Genomic DNA, 9191 nt, shown 5'->3' with positions numbered 1-9191 from the left:
AATGTCTAATGTTACATTTATAATACAAAATGTACTTACCCAACAGCAGATTTTTAGTAATTCGGCAACACACCATAGACAGTAAAAGAAATGGACACAGCGACCCCATTGGAACTCAATTGAGACAAGTGAAGCCCATTTTCAGCGATTTCTTAGCACTTCCTTTCCTGACGCGCAGACTCAAACCGAGCAAAGCGTTACACGGACCACATGAGCAACCCGTCTGTCTTCTAGTAACTGTGCCAAGAGAAATCTGAATCATTCCCTTCCGAATCTTGCAGAGACGGAGAGTGTGAGTAGGAGCTGTCCATAACCTTGGAGCAGGAGAAACTTTTGCTAGGTATTCTGATTAATTATATTGTCATTTTGCCTCCACGTCCCCCCGATTGCCCGCGAGCTTCTCCTCCCGTCTATACGGTAATCTCTCTAGTGTGCGACAGAGAGTCGCGTGGTATTGACGCAATCGTTAGCCTACTTTTACAAAAACTGCTTCTACGGGTCCATAACATAAGCTACAAGGTAATGGAGCATTTTATACATTGTCGTGTATCTTTAGAAATAAATAATGGACAAATGGAGTCTTTAAACGCCTCAGATGTAAAGTTATTCGCTGTCAAAGTGACGACAAAATGAATGGGAGTCAATGGGATGCTAACGCAAGTGAAGTTCTGCTACAAGATGTCGGCACCCGGCTGACTTCAACTTCCGGTCGACTTCCTTCCCGCCTGCAACCATAGACAGTAAAAGAAATGGACACAGCGACCCCATTGGAACTCAGTTGAGACAAGTGAAGCCCGTTTTCAGCGATTTTTTAGCACTTCCTTTCCTGACGCGCAGACTCAAACCGAGCAAAGCGTTACACGGACCACGTGAGCAACCCGTCTGTCTTCTAGTAGCTGTGCTAAGAGAAATCTGAATCATTCCCTTCCGAATCTTGCAGAGACGGAGAGTGTGATTAGGAGCTGTCCATGAGCGTGGAGCAGGAGCAACTTTTGCCAGGTATTCTGATTAATTATATTGTCATTTTGCCTCCACGTCTCCCCGATTGCCCGCGAGCTTCTCCTCCCGTCCATACGGTAATCTCTCTAGTGTGCGACAGAGAGTCGCGTGATTATGACGCAATCGTTAGCATACTTTTACAAAAACTGCTTCTACGGGGCCATTACATAAGCTACAAGGTAATGGAGCATTTTATACATTGTCGTGTTTCTTTAGAAATAAAAAATGGACAAATGGAGTCTTCAAACGCCTCAGATGTAAAGTTATTCGCTGTCAAAGTGACGCCAAAATGAATGGAAGTCAATGGGATTGCTAACGCAAGTGAAGTTCCGCTCAAGATGGCGGCACCCGGCCGACTTCAACTTCCGGTCGACTTCCTTCCCGCTTGCCTGCAACACACCAATGCACCCTCAAATCCTGCTCGCCTCGTGCTCGTGGTTGTAGAAAAACGGGAAAATGGCTGCGTTATCGCTTCGCTTTATCGCGAGATAATATATCATATCGCGGGATTTTGCAATATCGCGAGATTTGCTACAACATCTCGGTGGCACATTTTTGACCGGTTTTGACGTGTAAAGCACGTTAGTGTACGTCTTTTCAGAACCTCTTAAAAACTACTTGGGGCACTTTAATTATTGCAGCATCAACCAAGGTGTAAACATAATAGCTTTTGCATATTTCATAAGGATTTCAGAGGGTCATGATGGACTATAATTGCACGTGTAAAGGACGTCACCTACTGGACGTCCACTTAAAACGACTAAAATGCAGTGGCTTTGCAATCACTTAACCACACTGGGCACTTTGTCATTATAATTTATTTAAACAAGATAAAGTAAATATATTTACTTTGTATACAAATCGTGTATTTCATAAAGATAATTCCTGTTTTTTTCTGTCTTGCTTGACTAGACGTGTAAAGGACGTCAGTGGACGTCTTCACAACCTCTTAAAAACTACTTGGGCAATTAAATTAATTATTGCAGTATTAATGCAAGGATTAAGCACAGCTTTCGCCTATTTCACAAGGATTTCATAGACATAGAGCAGGGATAGGCAACTCCGGTCCTGGAGGGCCACTGTCCTGCAGAGTTTAGCTCCAACCCTAATTAAACACACCTGAACAAGGCAATCAGTGTTTTCAGGATTACTAAATCTATACAGGCAGGTGAGTTTTTATCAGGACTGAAGCTAAACTCTGCAGGACAGTGGCCCTCCAGGACCGGAGTTGCCTATCCCTGACATAGAGGGTCATGATGGACTATAAATGCACGTGTAAAAGACGTCGCCAGGTGACGCCCTCTCACCCGATACACTATATTGAACTACACGTAGCTAAAAGTCAAAATAACAATTATACATGCAACCACAGAGAACTGTAGACATGTACAAATGTATCTGAATGCATTTTTAGGAAATGTTCTTTGTAACATATTTTGACCGATTTATGCCGTCCTACCGTGACTATTTTTGGCCAGGGACACGACGTTGCCGTCAGACCAATGTTTGCTGGGTTGCGTTACTTTAGCCCTTTAGCCCGTGCACTTTTAGCCCAAAATGTAATTGTTCCAAAAAAAAAAAAAAAAAAAAAAAAACGGGGGGAAAAAACAGCAAGACCGCAAGACATTAACGAATGAAAAATGCACGTAAGTTATTACCTGCTCGTGGTCAGTCGATAGCCGCGTGTGGTGTCCAAGTTTTTAAATAAAGACTAAATGACCGCTTCAGATATATTTGTATGGCGATTTATTTCATTCATCTCCCTCTTGCTGGTGTAAATTTGTATTGTGTGACATAGTCCATAAAGGCGTGTTTAGGGCAGGTTTAAATAAATGCGAACACGAAAAATAAAATGAATATATTATGTTCTGTGGAGAGCCAACCCAGCAAACATGGTCCGACGGCAACGTCGTGTCCCTGGCCAAAAATAGTCGCGGTATGACGGCATAAATCGGTAAAAATATGTAACACCGAACATTTCCTAAAAATGCATTCAGATACATTTGTACATGTCTACAGTTCTCTGGGGTTGCATGTATAATTGTTATTTTGACTTTTAGCTACGTGTAGTTCAATAAATAGTGTATCGGGTGAGAGGACGTCACCTGGCGACGTCTTTTACACGTGCATTTATAGTCCATCATGACCCTCTATGAAATCCTTGTTAAATATGCAAAAGCTGTGCTCAATCCTTGCATGGTTAATACTGCAATAATTAATTTAATTGCCCAATTAGATTTTAAGAGGTTGTGAAGACGTCCACTGACGTCCTTTACACGTCTAGCAAGACAGAAAAAAACAGGAATTATCTTTATATGAAATACACGATTTGTATACAAAGTAAATATATTTACTTTATCTTGTTTAAATAAATTATAATCACAAAGTGCCCAGTGTGGTTAAGTGATTGCAAAGCCACTGCATTTTAGTCGTTTTAAGTGGACGTCCACCCAGCAAACACAGAACGTTGGCACAACGTAGCCAACCTTCTAACAACGTTTTAACAACATGGCCAAAAGGTTGCTATAACTACGTTGTGTGGTGAAGTTGTTACAGCGTTGTCACAATGTTGACATTAAACCATCGTTCAGGGCCATTGCTTAAGGTTGTGCCTAGGGTGTCTTGACAACCACTGGACTACATATGTACTCGTCACTGCCCTGAAGCGGGAAAATCAGCCTTTTAAATTCCAACCACCTGTTGTTGGGCTCATTGTGTTCTCATTCATCATCGAGCAAGGATACGTGAGTATTGCGTTTAGCCTAACAGTTACCTCAGCTATCAAACACAACCTACAGCTTTAATTTCTAATGTGATTAATGAAGCATCGCTCGCACTGTTTAGTTTTTCGTTTGATTTTTCCGCTATTTAGTCTCATTCGTTTCTTTGTTCCTCTGGATTTGTGGATATGTTTCCCCGGTGACACCTGCTCGGCTACTGTCTGCCATATAGACCCGGTTTTGTTCATTAAATGTTCTGATCTGCCTTTGCTTTTCATGTTTTATGTATTATACTTAAAATAAATGTGTATTCGTTTATTTCTTTTTTTTTTTTTTCACAAATGTATGACTTTTGGAAGTGCAATTTGATTATATGCAATTTTAATAAAGTTGAATTAACGAAACCTTCTGTCATTTTTACTCTTTAAAGTGTAGGCTACACTTGCAGGTGTTGATAGCCCCATTAAATAATATAGATAAACAATAAATGATAAAAAGTATATAATTATCTAACAAAATACACCATATAAAAATATTGTCAGAACGTCGTCTCTCAGTTGCTGAATGTCGCGCAACAACGTTGCTACAGCCCTGTCACGTCTTACAATTCTACGTTGTTACAATGTTGCGAGCACGTATACAGCGACGTTGCCATAGCAGAAATGCAACGTGCCAGAGACGTTGCCACAACGTAAATGTGTTTGCTGGGCAGTAGGTGACGTCCTTTACACGTGCATTTATAGTCCATCATGACCCTCTATGAAATCCTTATGAAATATGCAATTATGCTTACACTGGTTGATACTGCAATAATTAATTTAAGTGCCCCAAGTAGTTTTAAGAGGTTCGAAAAGACATACACTGACGTGCTTTACAGGTCAAAACTGTGCCACCGAGATGTTGTAGCAAATCTCGCGATATTGCAAAATCCAATGATATGATATATTATCTCGCGATAAAGCAGTCATTTTCCCGTTTTTCTACAACCACCAGACGGGCTCTGCAACCACGCATAGCAACCACGAGGCGAGCAGGATTTGAGGGTGCATTGTTGTGTTGCCGAATTACTAAAAATCTGCTGTTGGGTAAGTACATTTTGTATTATAAATGTAAAATTAGACATTCTCTGCTTCAACAGAGTATCCGCCTTCAATGAAGTTAACGCTTGTCAATGGAGAGGGGACAGACTCTTTACAAAGAGTTTACAAGTACAAATTAAATGTACGAGAGTCTGGTAGAACCAGGCTAATTTTTTTCTGCCGGTGAGACCAAATTTTGTTATAGGTCGCGCTGGCGCGACCGCAACATTTGCCCAGCAGCGAATGGTAAAAAAAAAAGAAAGAAAGCGGAACGAAACTGCGATACTCGTTTGTGCTCCACGGACCGTTTATTAGTTCGGATCATTTCGGATATTTCATGAGTCAGGAGGTGTTTTGCATAAATGTTAACATAATATCCCAAAACGTTTCTGTGAATTACTGTGTTTATATCTTACACTACCATAAAATCAACTATTTGTGCAGGTGAGGTTAATGCACAATGAAAATAGCCAAGTATCAGGAAGGAGACTAACTTTACCTGATTCCTCACCTATGGCCTCAGCTTTAAATACTTAAGTAATGCTTTATGGCCGTGCCTTTTTGCATAATGAATATAAATCCTGTCTGTATGCAAAGAACGAATCTTCTGTTTTTGATCATATTTGGAATGTATTGTGAGTGTATTATTGTCACTTGGAGGGCAGTTTAATGTGCTCTCTAAGGCAGTTAATGGCTCAGGTTTGCTCTGTTACAAAGTTGCTCTATAACCATACTCTAAGATTACCAATTTTGTAATCACTTAAGTGAAATTTTTAAAACGTGATTTTGTTTGTTGTACTTGACGAAATTACATTAAGTTTTCATTTTTCTTTCAGGGTCACATAACAAACAGCCATCTGTCAGACGTAGAATTCAGGAATCCTTCTCCAGGCCATCTGGCAGAACCAAAGAGACATTGCATTTGTTTCTTGTTTAATGTCCTTCATAAAGGTGTGTTTTGTTGTTGTTGTTTTTTTGCCATATAGTTATGGTGTTTATTGATTAAAGTGTCCTTTCTTACCTTAAATATTTTTCACCCATTTGTTTTTATTGTCTCCAGCATTTTCATCCCAGTCCCAGAGGACACCCCATTTTATGTGAGAATCTTGCGATTTGCATCTTATTTTATACACAATATACCTTAAATACAAACATACATTTTTCTAAATAATTGTTCATACAGTTACAAATATAGAGCCTATAATGTCTGTCATTGCTCAAGGAAAAAGCTAAAGTACAGCCAGCTAATTTTATAGTAACTAATGCAGTATTACACTGTGAAGTGTATATTTGAACAGCAGTCTTATCACTTCACAATTTAAAATATGTAGACCAGGTGTAGCCAACCCTGGTCCTCGAGAGCCACTGCCCTGCTTGTTTTCCAACTATTCCTGCCCTTCCAGCTTCTGACTGACAGCACACCTGATCCATTATTAGTCAGCAGGAAGTAGGGCAGGGATAGTTTGGAAACAAGCAGGAGAGTGGCTCTGGAGGACCAGGGTTGGCTACCTTGGATTTAGTCATTGTGAATGATTATTATATGGCTACAATAGTTGACTATGTCCAATTGGATTACAAGAAGTCTAAATCTTTGCTACATCCACAAAGTAGTTAAAATAAAACAATATTGTTTACTGTTTTTATTTAACTACCCTCTTATTTAAGTTTGTGTGTGTTTTGTTTTCATTAACAGAATTTCCAAATGTTGTCTTGCCTCTTGACCGCTGCATTCGGGAGAGAGCACAGAAGTGACGGTGTGTGTGTTAATGGTCTTTTCCAGCCATGGGGTTGTCCTATCCAAAATTGAATTTACATTTTACAAATCTTTACATTTTGAAATTGCTGGCACCAGACTCTCAAGGAGCGCTTACCCCATGTCAAGTGAAAGAAATATTATATATTTCTAATTATTGTGAACAGCGTGATTTTTGTTTTGTTTTGTAGCATAAAATCAGAGATTGATTTGGTAAATATGGATGATGCTCAAAGACTGAGCTGGCTGTTCACATGTGAAACATATAAATTAGCCAATTATCTTGAGAGAGCCTGGGAGAAGAGGAAAAAAGCTCTTTATTGAGATGATCTGTAGATGAGGATTTGTTTGTATATGCTGTGTATATGTGTATATATATGTTTGTATTCATGTATTTCTCCGAATGATTTGTATATGCGACCGGAAGATGTTTGCTAAATAAGTTTGTGGTGTCTTGTAATCCCATGTGGGATGGGCCAAATGTTTGGCATGACACATAAATAAAATTTAACTAACTATATATGGTGTGTTTAAAACACTGGCTTATTTGGAGTTTGTTGTCAACCTTTGTTAGAAGTACAAGTATTTAACCAAGTATTGAATGATTATTGATACCATTGTTTTCACTCGGTGTCAATTCAGTCTCCCCTGAATTGACCTTTACTTGGATTTTTTTTTTTTTTTTTTTTTTTTGAGGTGAAGTAATCCTGTGTAATTTCTTTCACAGAATCATGTCAAATGCTTTAATGGCGGTTTTCAATATGAGGAGTGATGGCCAAATTCAAAAGAAGTCATTCAACGCTACACTTTGTACGATGTAATTCAAGGTAATTTTGGCCTTATGCCATTAAAAAAAAAATCTCTTGTTCCTTGTCTAATATTAATGTCATTTTTATTGTTAACTTTTATCTATTCCGGGGACATTCTTTAAAAGACCATCTGTCTTTATCAGAAATGTCCTTTTCACTTTTACAGTTACACACCTAGTGAAGGCTCAGTATTGAAGAGGGTAAATGCTGTTTTTTTTTTTTTCACTATTCGAACACATTTAATGCAGAACATCTTTTATTGGCATACGATTACTATGCAGTAAAATAACATGGTTATTTTTCGACATAAAAAAAAAAAAAAAAAAAAAAGTACATTTACCTAGAAATTAGCCTTTCTCTTTTTTTTAAACCATATTCTCTTTCCTCAGATGCTGTGACGAGGTGGAGCCCAAATGCTACAGACTCAGACATTGATGCAGCAGTGGAGGAACACCTGAAGAACGCTCCAGGAACAGCTGAGGGTGGTGGATTTAAAAAATGAGCCATAAACAAAACAAAAACCATAAAGCCATAAACTTCATAGACTCTAAAAACTTTTATTTATGGCTGTTTAACAGTAATGCAAGACTGTTAGTAACTGAAACTTAGTACTGCCACAGCTCTGACTTCTATTCATGAATGATGGAATATTATAGAAAGACTCTTAAAAATAGAATGCGTTGACTGTTCCTGTACTTTTGTTATATTCTGGTTTGATTAATGTCTGCTTAACCTTAATGTGAAACTGTTAGAGAAAATGCCATTACCACAGAATTTACCACATTGTACTATTTCTAACAACTGGAAGACATTTCAAATGTAATATTCACAATAAAATGTTGTGCTAAATTATAGCACTATTTTTTGCTTCAGTCCACAAATAATGTGTTGATGTACACGTGATTAAACGGTTTTATAGACGTTCAGGTCTGACCGGACTGATTTTGGACCTTTTTAGAACCTTTGTCAAGTTCAGATGTGTAAAAATAGCCTAAATGATTGCCTTTCACGATGTTACACAATATGGGTGTGATTAGTTTATATGCAGGATTATATATATATCTTATAAACATCCAGAAGAACTAAAAAAAAAACCCATTTAGACGTCCAGGGACGCGCAGAAAAGACGTGGAATTCACGACCAGACGACGTCAAAGACGTCGGTTCAACTTTCATTTTGGAACTATTTTTCAACCATGACGGGACGTCTCGGACGGACGTCTTTTCAACGGTCATTAAACGTCCAAATGTTTGCTGGGAACCCTTCTTCATCCGGTAGGTAGTAGCCTATTACATTTGGTTTGCTTAGTAGTGTCATTCACAGAATTACTAAAAAATATTTTGCTACCTAAAAGTTAAAGATTTTTTGTGTCACGCATGCATGTATATTTCCCTCATGTTAAATATAAAACGCATGTAGACTGATATTTTTCTAATGTCTGGACTCCTTTATTAAGGGAGTAGCCTATGGATATATAAACAGACGTTTCAATATATTGGTATTAAATGCATTTTCTGAGAATTTATATTTCATGTTTTTACTGCAAATGTCGCGTCCATGACGCTGGAATTGCCCAATTTTAAAGAATTTATCCTCAACTGGTTTTGTGGTGTAGGTCTACGTATTTTATAATGTTAACTTCAAATAATACTAATAGTAATTTAAAGATGTGGTAGCATTAGATCTTCTCACACCGTGACTAGGTTCGTGGATCTGAGTGTCGCGATTTCGGTTTCATATCGCATATCGTTACAGCCCTAAGAATGTTAAGTTCTACTTCTGTAGTTATTTTGGTTAAAGTAACTAAAAAGTAATACAGAAGTAATGTAA

The 9191-nt window shown here is 38.2% G+C and overlaps 1 long non-coding RNA gene across 2 annotated transcripts; it reads left to right on the top strand.

The window, feature by feature from the left end:
- The first annotated feature begins 4710 nt into the window (after positions 1-4710).
- On the top strand, positions 4711-8232 carry LOC311096466. 2 transcript variants are annotated; one of them, XR_014609042.1, is made up of 5 exons: positions 4711-4804; positions 5859-5895; positions 6492-6552; positions 7279-7378; positions 7750-8232. It is a non-coding gene; the product is annotated as an uncharacterized lncRNA (long non-coding RNA). The 2 variants fall into 2 exon arrangements; XR_014609043.1 differs by lacking the exon at positions 7750-8232 and adding an exon at positions 7486-7544.
- The last annotated feature ends 959 nt before the right edge of the window (positions 8233-9191 follow it).

Source organism: Abramis brama, assembly GCF_963993115.1.
Source record: "Abramis brama genome assembly, chromosome: 14".
Classification (NCBI taxonomy): domain Eukaryota; kingdom Metazoa; phylum Chordata; class Actinopteri; order Cypriniformes; family Leuciscidae; genus Abramis; species Abramis brama.
The sequence above is the reverse complement of the archived record's forward strand: the minus strand, read 5'-3'. Positions and strand labels throughout refer to the sequence as shown.